The 12,737-nt window shown below is 44.4% G+C and overlaps 1 protein-coding gene across 2 annotated transcripts in view; it reads right to left on the reverse strand.

Moving 5' to 3' along the window:
• The window catches only part of IP6K3 (inositol hexakisphosphate kinase 3), a 211,538-nt gene that overhangs the window by 166,835 nt on the left and 31,966 nt on the right, over positions 1-12,737 (reverse strand). The window lies entirely within an intron of this gene.

Genomic DNA, 12,737 nt, shown 5'->3' on the forward strand with positions numbered 1-12,737 from the left:
TACATAGACCTCCAGCTTCCTTAGATTTCAGTTTAAACCCCCAAAAACCAAACCCAGTGCTGTCTTAAAAGCATTGTGGTTCCTAGGCAAAACAATGCGCTGGGGCCCCTACCAAAGTAAAAATGCTCTGATTTTGTGTAATTCACAACCAAAGCAGCCGGTCAACAATCTCCACTGGCATCACAAGAAACTCCAGAGGCACCAGCAAACCCCTGCTGGAAGGTCCCTAGAATTGTGGAGCCCTAGGGCAGCTGCCCAATAAACCAATGTGTTAAGATGGCCCTGACCAAATCTAACTCTCTCTGAATATGTTTAATCTGCCCCAACTAGGGTGCATATGTTTTTGTCCATTTGAGATCAGCTCTGAATCAGGCCCTAAGTCCTATTATACCTATATGTGATCCCTTCACATATAGGTATAATAGGACTTAGGGTCTGATTCAGAGCTGATCTCACGCATCCTGCAAGGCCGGTGAACTCTGACGTTTTTTTAAAGGGGCAATCGCATACAAGACCATGCTCGTGTTACTGCACAGCCGCCAAACTCGAGTAGCATTACATCCGATAGTGAAAGTTTTCTTGGGGTGAATGTTTGGGTGCATAGCCTCCTGAGCTTGTCGGGCTGGGCAACTTCAGAGTTCTATTTCGGATGAAATGTTGCTATGTCAACCAATCAGATTCTTCTAGAAGATGCTAAATAAATAAGAAATCGATTCTGACTAGATGCCCATAGCAACCCATGTGAAATAGAACTCCCATCTTAGTGAATTCCACCCCCCCCCCCCCAGATTCACATTTGACACCACTTTTTAGTATGTCTTTTATCAATGTATTTTTTCACTTTTTTTACTTTTATAATACCTTTAATACTGAATAGTTGCTTCCACATACCTTACACTGGGTACCACCTCTCTTTAACACTTCACTGCTATATTTCATTAATTTGATGCTCAGGAGAGGGTGGAAGGTGTTGGCTGGGCTGGTTTGGGGGTGCCCGGCCATGAACCCGAGTGTTAGGGACCTGCTCCACAGAGGTGACCTCAACGTTGGTGGGCGGGTTTATATGTTTAGATATATTCTAACAACCTCTTATATGATAATTAGATATAATAAATAGAAATTAATATTATGTTAGCAGTAATGATTGCATAGTGCACAAGCACCCCCACTCGTCTTTTTGTATCTTTCATAACAGAGGCAGAACTCTGGGAGGCAATGGAGTCATCTGCCGCCGGGCTCCTGCTCCCAAGGGGGCACCTCTTCTACCCTGCATGTTTGAATCACTTAAGTGAAAGCTGTCTATAAGGATTCTGTGGCTGACTTCTCTTAACAGGACTAGAAGTCACACTCTCGTTATTTTCAACATCATATACATAACATATTTTTATATAAAGTGTAGGGGGAGGGCACCAATTTTTATCTTGCCTCCAGGCAACTGGAACAAACTTACGCCACTGTTTCATAATGTAAGTGATTTGTGTACAATAGATATCATGCATACCAATAGCATCAATGCTCAGCTTTTATTATCCTGCAGTTTATTTGGTCCCTCCATCTGTACACTACCATACTTTAAGAAAAAAAATGTCATTTTAGTCAATTAAAAAATAGCACATTGATGAGACTGAAATGTATTACTTAAGTAGAACCTTTTAAAAATGTGCATACAACCAAAGTAGCATTAAATGTCATGTCTGATCTGTATCTGGATTTACAGTCTTTGCTCCTGATGCAGAGCACTGATAGATCTACAGTGTCATAGGAAGTCAATTGGTCTATCCCAAAAGGTTGAGATGCAACAGGTCGACAGGGTCAACATTTTTACAAGAAAAAGGTCAACATGCAATAGGTCAACCTGGTCAAAAGGTTGACATGAAAGCTGTACACACATGACAAGGTTGACATGAGTTTTTCCTGATTGCTCCTACTTCCCCATCCATGTCAGTATAGAGGGTCTATATAATAGTGTGCCAAGTGCAGCAAGGCAGCAAGCCCGAAGCATTGCGAGTGCAGTGAGTATAAAAAATTAAACCTTTGCATGTGTCTACATTTTTCATGTCAACATTTCGACATTGACAACCATTTCATCCTGTGTTGACCTTTCGGATTTGACCAATTGACTGTGTCTGTAAACACTGTCTATCTAATAATCCACACCTGCAAAGAACACTGGTAGTGGCTGCTGCTGCTCTCCTTCTGGACTTGGCCGCTGCTACTGTAGTTGGTCAGCAAATACATGGAGGCAGGACCGGTGTTGTGCGCCAAGCTCAGCATTCAGTGGTGTCTCCCTCTCTCTAGTTTCATTTAAAAGGAGAAGGGAGACGTTATTCATGCTGTCGGGGCTACTGCTTGTCACATAGGCCCTGGTTCTAATCTGCTTGGTACGCTGCAAAGCTCCCAGCTTACCGAGCGCCTGTGATGCCACCCCGCCCAGTACTATCCTCCACCCCACTGCCGATTCCCCTCACAACCGACGGACAGGCGAAAGTTTTTGCTCATGCAAATCTCAAAAGTTTTGTAAAGTGAAGATGTTTTTTCATTTAATGAACCCTTATAGGGCTATAACCAGGGGTTAAAGTGAGGCGGAACGGGGTGGAACTGAGTTCCACCACCTCTAATGGTAGGGGGAACTGAGTTCCACCTCTGTTACAGCCCTGGACAGTAATTCCAACAGAAAAGCCTTTCCCAGCGGCTTCTTCTTCTGGCACTGTGTATGTTATGGCATACAGTCAGTGCCGCTGAAATGAAGAAGGGCCACTAAGAGGAGCAGGCTCTCTGCTTGCTGAAGGGTGAGAGGGGGCTGGAGGAACACAGAGAGAAGGGGAATCTGCTGGAGGGACACAGAAAATGGAGCTGCTGGGGAACATGGACATTGAGCTGCTGGAGTAACAGAGACAGATGTGTATAAGCAGCACAACTGAAGACATTATTTGTATAAGGAGCACTACTGTGTAATTTAATATGAATCAGGGGCACTACAGTACATGCAGTGTAATGTGTATATGATTGTGCTACTGTGTGTTGTCATTTTAATTGGCGTTACTATTGTGTGACCACACTACTTCCTTGTGGGACCATTATTATACCTTTATGGGAGGTAGGGCACAAATTCACTGGCACTGGTCTCGGCTCTACCTAATGAGGAGGGGTGGGGGTGGGAGGGTCGGTGTTAGGGGAAAGGAGTTCCATCACCTCTCCAGGACCACTTTAAGCCCTGCCTATAACCCTTTCAATGGTATGGCTGGAAATTGTTTGGGCTGAGCTGCGCTGCAGGAGCGGGCACTCACTAAAGTAAGGGAGTGCCAGTGGTACCTCCAGCTGTGAACCACTGGCGCACTACCATCCCCCATTGCTGATCCTCCCTGTCACCAATCCACCCCATGCTCAGGGAGGTTTGGCCATTCGTGTTCATGCATCCAAACACAGGAATACCTGAAAAGATGAATGGTTGAGCGCCCAAACACCCAAGCGCTCCCGAGCCCTCCCCCCTTCAGGTGGCCCAAACTTCTCCAAGCGGCCGCAAAGCCTAAGCCGGCAGTGACTGCCCTTTCTGTGGTGACTAATTCTGGGGCAGGACAAACTTGTCCTGATAGGTTTGTCCTGCCCCAGGAAAACCTACCACTCAAGTGTTTAAGCATCCACTTAAGAGAGTCTGTTTATTGTGTTGTATTCAGTGCCGTGGAGAGGGGGGGGAAGCGGGTGCTTTTTACCCGGGCCCCAGGTCTGTTGGAGGGGCACAGGTCCCCTGCCTCCCTCCCCTGCTGCAGAGACAAGGCAGTGGGAGTAGAGAGCAGAGGCTGCCTCTCTGCCCCGCTCAGCACACGCTGTTCAGTGACATGTGCTGAGTGGGGGGAAAAAGGCAGCTGCAGCAGCACCCCCTGCAATTTTTTTGTGTGCAGGGGCGTGGCCATGCCCATCCCATTGACCATACCCCATTTTTACTGGGGCCCAGCAGCACTTTCAGCAGCCCTGGTTGTATTCAGAAAGTCATAAGCTTTCCAGTGACATATCACAATGCATGAAAACAACAGAAATAGCATGGACCCTTATGACAGCATCCTTAAGCGGTCATCCGATTAAACCCATCTTCGAACTTAGACTGTTCTAAGGTAGTGTGCAAAGTATGAAGACGATTAGTTAAAGCTTTTGAGAGTTATTGTAGAACATCCATACACACAAACAAACAAACAAACATAATTCCTGATGATACCTTATGTAGATGATACTCCTTCCTGGATTAATTGCTTGTCACAGATAGGGTTATGGTAAAACACTGGTAAATATAAAATGATGCATCCTTCATTCACATCTGACATAAGTCATCAGTACTTTCCCGCGCTGTCACAGTTTATATAACAGATGGTACTTGTGTATTTTGGCGGCGCCCCCGATGTCCGTCGTACGACGAACAGATCGCATCGCATGCCATGCACCCGATGGCATACGATGCGATGCGACGCGATTTTGACCCCCTATACGACCAAAAATCGTATAAGCACCCTAAAGGGTGCTTTTGAGCACCCAAATGGGTGCTTACAATGTTAAATGCACCCCCACGCAACCCCCCACTATAAACGTGAACCCGAAGCGTGGCGAGCGCAGCGAGCCCGCGAGGGGCGGCGGTACGCGTCCTACGACCTTTTCATACCACCACTATCCACGTCGGCGTGGAGTTGAGAATAGAATAGTGTGGCGAGCGCAGCGAGCCCCGCGAGGGGACGCGGATACCTTCACAGGTAAACGCGTCCCTTCGCGGGCTTCACAGGTATCCGCGTCCCCTCGCGGGGCTCGCTGCGCTCGCCACGCTTCGGGCTCGGTGGCTCGCTGCGCTCGCCACACTATTCTATTCTCAACTCCACACCGACGTGGATAGTGGGGGTATGAAAAGGTCATAGGACGCGTACCGCCGCCCCTCGCGGGCTCGCTGCGCTCGCCACGCTTCGGGTTCACGTTTATAGTGGGGGGGTGGCGTGGGGGTGCATTTAACATTGTAAGCACCCATTTGGGTGCTTAACATTGTATAAGCACCCATTAGGGTGCTTATACAATGTTTAATCGCATCGCATCGCATCGTATGGCATTGTATGCCATGTACAATGGCATACAATTTCAAAATTGTATGCCATCGTGCACTATCGTACGATATCACGTCGCATCGCATACCATCGTATGCGTTATGGTATGCGATGCGATGGGCGCCGCCAAAATACACAAGTACCTAACAGATTTGTTAGTAGCGGATGTAGTTCACACGGCACATTGATATTGCAATGGAACTTTAAACATTATTCTTTTTCATACTAATTTATGATGGTGGATTGACACTTAAACATCAGATATCAGCCACAATCAAATCCTGGTTCTTTCATCTGAGGAACATAGCCAGAATCAAACACTTAATCCCATCTGAAGACCTGCCAAAAGTCTTACATGCATTTGTATCATCTCGTTTGGATTACTGCAATGCCCTTTACCTTGGTTTACCAGCAAAAGAACTGCACCGATTACAGCTGGTACAAAACACAGCTGCCAGGCTGTTAACTAAACAGCCCCGCTCTAGCCACATTACTCCCATTCTCTACTCCCTTCACTGGCTGCCAATAAAATGGCAAATCATTTTCAAGATCAATCTACTGAGTTTCAAAGCCCTACATGACCAAGGCCCAAGGTACCTGAAGCAGCTTCTGATTCCATACTGCCCCACCCGATTACTGCGGTCTGTAGATGAAGGACTTTTAGCAGTACCTAGGAACTCCCGTAATTCATCTGGGGGTCGAGCTTTTAGCCATTCAGCTCCGACTTTATGGAACTCACCTCCCCGCACAGTTCGAGAGACCCCCACTCTAGAATGCTTCAAAAACAGACTCAAGACCTTCCTATTTACTCAAGCGTTTCCTTCAGTCCTTTAAGTATTGTTTATGAAAAGCTTTTCTGTACTGTATTACATTCATTCTATCTGTTAAGCGCCTTAAGTCCTATTGGAGAAAGAGCGCTATATAAATAATATTAATATTATTAATATTAATTTAGCTAGTGTTGATAACTGTGACTTTCTTTGGGCCTCACTTTTGGGCTAAGGGCCTTATTCTAAATTTCTCAGTTCACCACGCATTTGCACGGTGGACCGATGTTTCCCTAATTGGCTGGAAGCGAGCGTGCATGTCAAACTGCTATTTAGCTGTTCCATTCTGCAGGAGACTCCCTGAAATAGCAGCAATCTCCCATTAGTCTACCAATCTTCCTCATTTCACCTAGCCCACATTACACTGTTACATTATTGGGGGAAAAGGGAATGAAAGATAGATACATTTACATTGAATCATCAGCACAATTTACCAGCACTTTAGAAAGTATAGTAGCTCTTACTAACTGCTTTGGGGCTCATCTACATTTTTATATAAGTCATTTTAAAAGATTCCTTTCAGATGTAGCAGTACACACCCAGAATTCTAGGTGCCACGTTCACAATCTCTTTTCACAATCTCTCCATATATGGAACTAGACACGCCCTTTGGGTGGAGCATGATATGCCCCCTCAAAGGGGCACTGTGCAAAATTCTACTACCAACTATAATCTCCCTGAAAGTAGTTTTCAAAAGTAGGCAAGCATGGTTCGCCCCCCTGACCCTCCTTTGATTGCTTATATTTATCTCTTACCTTGGCTGTATTCTCAGTGATTATTGTTATTCCTACGTCTGTTATATCACCAATAGTGGGTCCATTGTCTCTTCTGCATGTATTTTGTACCATATTGTACTTGCTTGTTTCCGATCTATGTGCATTTTTAATGTATGTTAAAATAAACTGTACAGGTTGAGTATCCCCTATCCGAAATGCTCGGGACCACGAGCATTCCGGATAGGGGAATATTCCGGTTTTTGGAATAAATTGTTTTAGCCATACTTACCTGTCCCCTGATGGTGTCCGGTGGTCCCTCGGCATCCACGCAGTCCCCGGGCGTCCACAGCAGGCCTCCGGCATCTTCTCCGGGTCTCCAGCGGTCCCAGGAATGCATTGCGCAAGTGTGCGCGCGCACCGGTGACGTCACCGGCGCGCGCGCACACTCGCGCAATGCATTCCTGGGACCGCTGGAGACCCTGGAGACGATGCCGGAGGCCTGCTGTGGACGTCCTGGGACTTGGTAAGTATGAAAAGAGGGTTAGGGGGGGTAAAAAAAAAAAAATAAATTCGAATGATTCCAAAAACCACGGTTTTTGGAATAATTCGGATAAGAGATATACGGATACGGGATACTCAACCTGTACTTATATGTTAGTTGGGCGCCCACTAAGCTATTTGCTTAGTTTTCCACATACCCTCGCGGGGCTCGCTGGCCACACTCTATTAAATCAACTCCATGCCGACATGGATAGTGGGGGTATGAGCGTACTAACTATAGTGGCCGCCCAACTAACATATACGTACCAAATAAACGTATCCTCTCATACGATTTGCATATATTCACACTAATTAGACACTGGAGACAAATGTAATTTGCTAAAAGCTGGTTAGAGACCTTGTCATAATCACAAAATGCCTCAAATCAAATGAATAAAATGATAAAAGAGAGCCCTGCACTAAAGTAATAGGGAAATCAGATTACAGTACAGTATGTCCACCTATTATACTATTGTTATTATGATATGCTCAGATTTGCCTGTACAGCACAGCAAAACATAAGGGAACTACAGAAAGAAAAATATAACAACAATAATTAATATTGAATACTACGAAGCAGATTCATGTTTTATTATCTTTTTATGTTAACCTCAACATATTTATGTCTCGGCTATAAAGTTTTATTTTTGTCAGTATATATGACAGCATGCTTCCCACAGGGCATTGGAAATCAGGTATCTCATGTACATAGAGACTTTCTCTAATTTCATATAAGCTCCATTTATTTTTCCATAACAGTAAGCAAAGGGTTATACTAAGACTGTAACCTATGCCTTATAGGAAGGCTAAATGCAGCGCAGATGTTTAAGCATCTGTGATTAGACTTTTTATACCTTCTTACTCACTTTGCACCTTCTTCCCTCTGCCACATTAATCCTAAAGTAGCTCCACATAATGAATGAATCTTGTGATTGCTAGTTCATTCTCACTCACTACTTTAATAGTATGAATAAATAAATAAATAAATGTATCCAAGAATATTTTCTACAATACCGGATATGGGCATATAAATAATATGACTGCAAATTTGTTATGATTTTGTATAATGTGTTCACAAAACTGTATTATGCACTTATAGTCCCTATATTAATGCTCTGAAAGATCAGTTCTTTGTAAATTTCACACTCGCACAGTTCCAACTGCTGCTGTTCTATATCATCCCTCATTATAAGTCTCTATTCATAGACGGAAAATGTGTCTGTGGATATTTAGTGTAGAAGACGTACAGTGCTGGCATCTGGAAAAGATTTCCTGGGGCCAATGAGGAGGCTCTGTGTGCTTTAGTCACTCTCCCCTCCCCCTCTCTTATCTGTGTCACATTTCCCTCTGCCTCATTTCTGCTCATTTAATTTGTCCACTTTTATTCCTGGCAACAGATGAAAATATCTATTTTTGCCTATCTATGATTCACAAAGTACATGGTGACAACAGTTTTGTGTTCATTATTGCCAATTTAGAAATTCCACAGAGCATTTCAGTTTATATATATATACTACATATATGTATGATATATAATATAATATATACAAGTTATCACATACACTGGATAAGACGAAGTCTGGATCTTTATTTTGTAGCAGGTAAACAGCATACCAGGTAACAGCATAGTGAAGGATGGTTACAGCATTGCAGCATACAGATGTCACAGCAGATAGTGTATCTCTCTGAGGAAGCCGCTGAGGCCTACAGCAGGCGGGGAAACGCGTAAGAGCTCCAACTATCTCACTCATTGCCGAAGTTACGGTATCCATACCAGTGCACACTCTGGATAAAGTTGCATACAGGACATTCAGCATCAGCAACTGGGAGGCACAGAAACAATCCAACATCCCGTGACTTTGTAAGGTATCTTTCTTATGGACTGTCCAGACATGAACTGGAAATGACCATGAATCAAGGTAACCATATGGTATGCCATTGAAATACATGTGCACTAATCCTGCCTCATTTTATTACTAACAAAGCCTAATAGAGACTAATTAACTGTTCATATGATGGTACAGCATTGCATACCACTAACAACGGAATCAGGACAAACTAAATAAGCCAGCACTTGTTCTATGTAAAGCACTTGGGCCCTTATTCTGATCGGTGCGGATATTCCCGCATTCTTACGGAGCGGTCCGCACGCCACGGTGTTTTGCCGCGTGCGGCCATCGTCCGTAGAAACGCCCACGTGTCCTCCGCATTCGGACGGACTCACTCTTTAAGAACAGGGCGTGTTTACGGACGACATACAAAGCATGCGTGTGCGGGAGAAACACTCCGATTCGGCACGGTATTACAGAGTATTACAGAGTATGCTCGGGAATACCGCATCCGAACGGGAGCCAAGCGGTGCTACCGCACGTAAGCGGAGTATTTACGCCAAACAACCCACTATGAAGTAACACATGTGTATTGCTAGTATTAATATTCTGTCATGTCCATTGTTAGCAGTTTGAAAGTGTCTGACAAGTACAGCATATGTGGGGGACTAGTAAGGTTTCCTTGAAGCAGCAATGGTTTCAATTAAAGCACTGACAAGCGGCCTATTAGTGAGTAATGAGTAAAGGAGTAGATTCTATTGGGTTCAGGTGTTAATGGTTGTAGTCATTAGGCGTACGTTCGCCTACCGCATGAACGAGTGGTGTCCGCAAAGCAATAGTACACTTGTGGACACCGCACATTTCTGCCCTTTTTGATCGCGTGCATTCGGAGTGGTTTCCGAATGTACGCCCCCCAACATAAGTGTACTCCCCCGTGTCCGCCCATGTTTCCGCCCCGTTTTGCCCACTTTGAAACTACGCCCATGTGTCATTCCGCATGACGCCCATAATACGCCCCTATTTCCCGACTGATAGCGGTGAACAGTTTTGGACGGGATTTGCCCGAACTGGTACCGAGTCAAGGCGTGGCACATGCGCGTAGCGTTCGCCACGCATGCGCAGACGCCGTAAAGACGCGATCCGTAAGTACGCGGTAAAGTCCGCGTCAATCAGAATAAGGGCCTTGGTTTGGATATCCTACTGATTGCCATACTGACATCCTACTAACACATGCCTCTATGGTTCTTTATGTATTGAGGTCTCATATATGTTTTATGTTTTCTTTACTTCTATATTTTTATTAGTTTTTATAATTGTGGTCTCAAGACAGGTGTATAGTCTACTTCAGGGGTCCTCAAACTATTTTGCTCTGGGACCCCATCAGACAATAAAAATAATGACAGGACCCCAGCAAGTTACTGCAGAAGGTCATCACATCACATGTGTGGTCAGCAGACAGCACATACATGGCAGCATTGTAGAGGCACAAAATGATGGGAGGAGTCTAAAATAACACAATTCAACAGATGTTTCAGACTCCTTGAATCACTGACTGAGATTAGAAAAGTTATCACCCTGATGGTCAGCAACATGGAGTTGCGACCCCATGCTGAGAAGGTCGGGACCCACTTTGGGGTCAGGACCCACAGTTTAAGAACCGCTGGTCTACTTTATTATTCTATGTTTCTTATTTTTATTTGTATTAAATAACAATGATTAAGTAATGGGCCCCATACATCAGCAATTAATTGTGACAATCCTCTGTTCTGGAGATGAGTGGCACAATTAATCTTTAATGTGTGGGCTCCCCCTTTTGGCAATCTCAATCAAAAATTAATAGGGATCGCCAATCGATTGCTGAATCAGATTTTTAAACATGTTTAAAAATCTGGTTTTATTGGAGTTTCATTTTGTATGTGTGGGCATTCTAACAGGAAAAATCTGACGATCACTGAAACAAATCTGCAATGTGTGGGCAAGTTAAATAGATTGTAGAAACCATTTATCTGGGAAAGAAATCACTGGATCTGAGAAGCAATTAATTGTGATTGCTGATTTATGGGGGCCATAAAACTCTAGCCCTGCAAAATTTTGTTCTCTTTTCATTTAGCTCAAAGAAAGGCCAGTTTTATAACTTATCTAATTAACAACCCCGTTTTCAGCTATGCTAACATAATTGCACAAGGGTTTTCTAATCACCCATCAGTCTTCTAACGTGATAGCAAACACAATGTACCATTAGAACACTGGAGTGATGGTTGCTGGAAATGGGCCTCTACCTCCTCTAAAAAACAGACATTTGCAGCTAGTATAGTCATTTACCACATTAACAATGTATAGAGTGTATTTCTGAATAATTTTATGTTATCTTCATTGGAAAAAACAGTGTTTTTCTTTCAAAAGAAAGCAGGAGCTGGGGCCCACAGGGCATATGCGCCTGCATATTTAGATGACATTGTTATTTTCAGCTCTGAAGTGGAGTCAATTCTACCAAAGTTAGAAGCTGTCATACAGTCTCTATGGACACATGGGTTCATTGCCAACCCATGAGAAATGTGCCATTGGTATGATTGAGGCCAAGTATTTGGGGTACATTGTAGGCAGATGAAAGGTTAATCCTCAGCCTAGTAAGGTAGAAGCAGTTCTCACCTGGTCTAAACCTAAATGTAAGTCACAATTTAGGACATATCTCGGTCTGGTGGGATATTATCGCCGGTTCATTTGGGATTTCGCCGCAAGAAAGGCTCCACTAACCGAATGTCTGAAGAAACAGTCCCCAGACAAAATAACGCGGTCTAGACCAGTGGAAACTGCTTGGCAGGATTTAAGATGAGCTTTGTGTATCAAGCCTTGCAAGCTCCTGACTTTAGAAAACAATTTGTGTTGCACATGGATGCCTCTGGGACAGGATTAGGAGCAGTGCTCTCCCAAGAGGTAGATGGAGATGAGAAGCCCATCCTCTATCTTAGCCGTAAATTACTGCCCAGAGAGTGCAAGTACTCAATTGTTGAGCAGGAGTGCTTGGGCATTAAGTGGGCAGTTGATTCACTAAGATATTATTTATTATTATGTTATGACCATGCACCTTTGCTGTGAATGTATACAAACAAAGAGGTGAATGCTCAGATGACCCGTTGGTTTTTGACCTTGCAGCCATTTAAGTTTGAGGTGAGGCATCGTCCAGGGAAACAGTGCCTCAATGCCAATGCCCTTTCCAGGAGGTTTGTAGGTCCTCCAAGCAACCCTATGGTGAAGCTAGGGGAGGAGGAAGATGGCGAGGTGGGCGACCTCTGGAAGGTGGTGGAGGGCGGTGTACCCAGACAGATGACACAAGTAGGGGTGGGTGAGTCTGATAACTCACCTGAAAATTGTATAGCTTCCCCAGGGTGGTTGAAGCTAAGGGGGGAGGAGTGTGGCAGAGTCAGCATCCCCCCACATGAAAGTAATGCGGAGGAGCCAGACCAGGTTTTATTAGCAGTAGCAGAATCCCAGCACCTGGGATGTTCTGATTTAAGGCTTCCCATGGCACTGTCTGCTTGCTTTCGATGGTGGACTATCTGCCCGAGTGATAGGCTGGGGGTTGTGGGTTAGACTAGGGACCATTGGAGACTTTTAGGAGTCTGCTATGCCTGTATGCTACTGCCTGTGATACCAACTGTATATGAATGTCACCAGCTATGCTGTACCTGCTGATGAATAAACTACCAAGTTGTCATCTGAGATCCTGTGTTTGTGATCCTTGTCACAATA

Source organism: Crinia signifera, chromosome 2, assembly GCF_055691185.1.
Source record: "Crinia signifera chromosome 2, ASM5569118v1, whole genome shotgun sequence".
Classification (NCBI taxonomy): domain Eukaryota; kingdom Metazoa; phylum Chordata; class Amphibia; order Anura; family Myobatrachidae; genus Crinia; species Crinia signifera.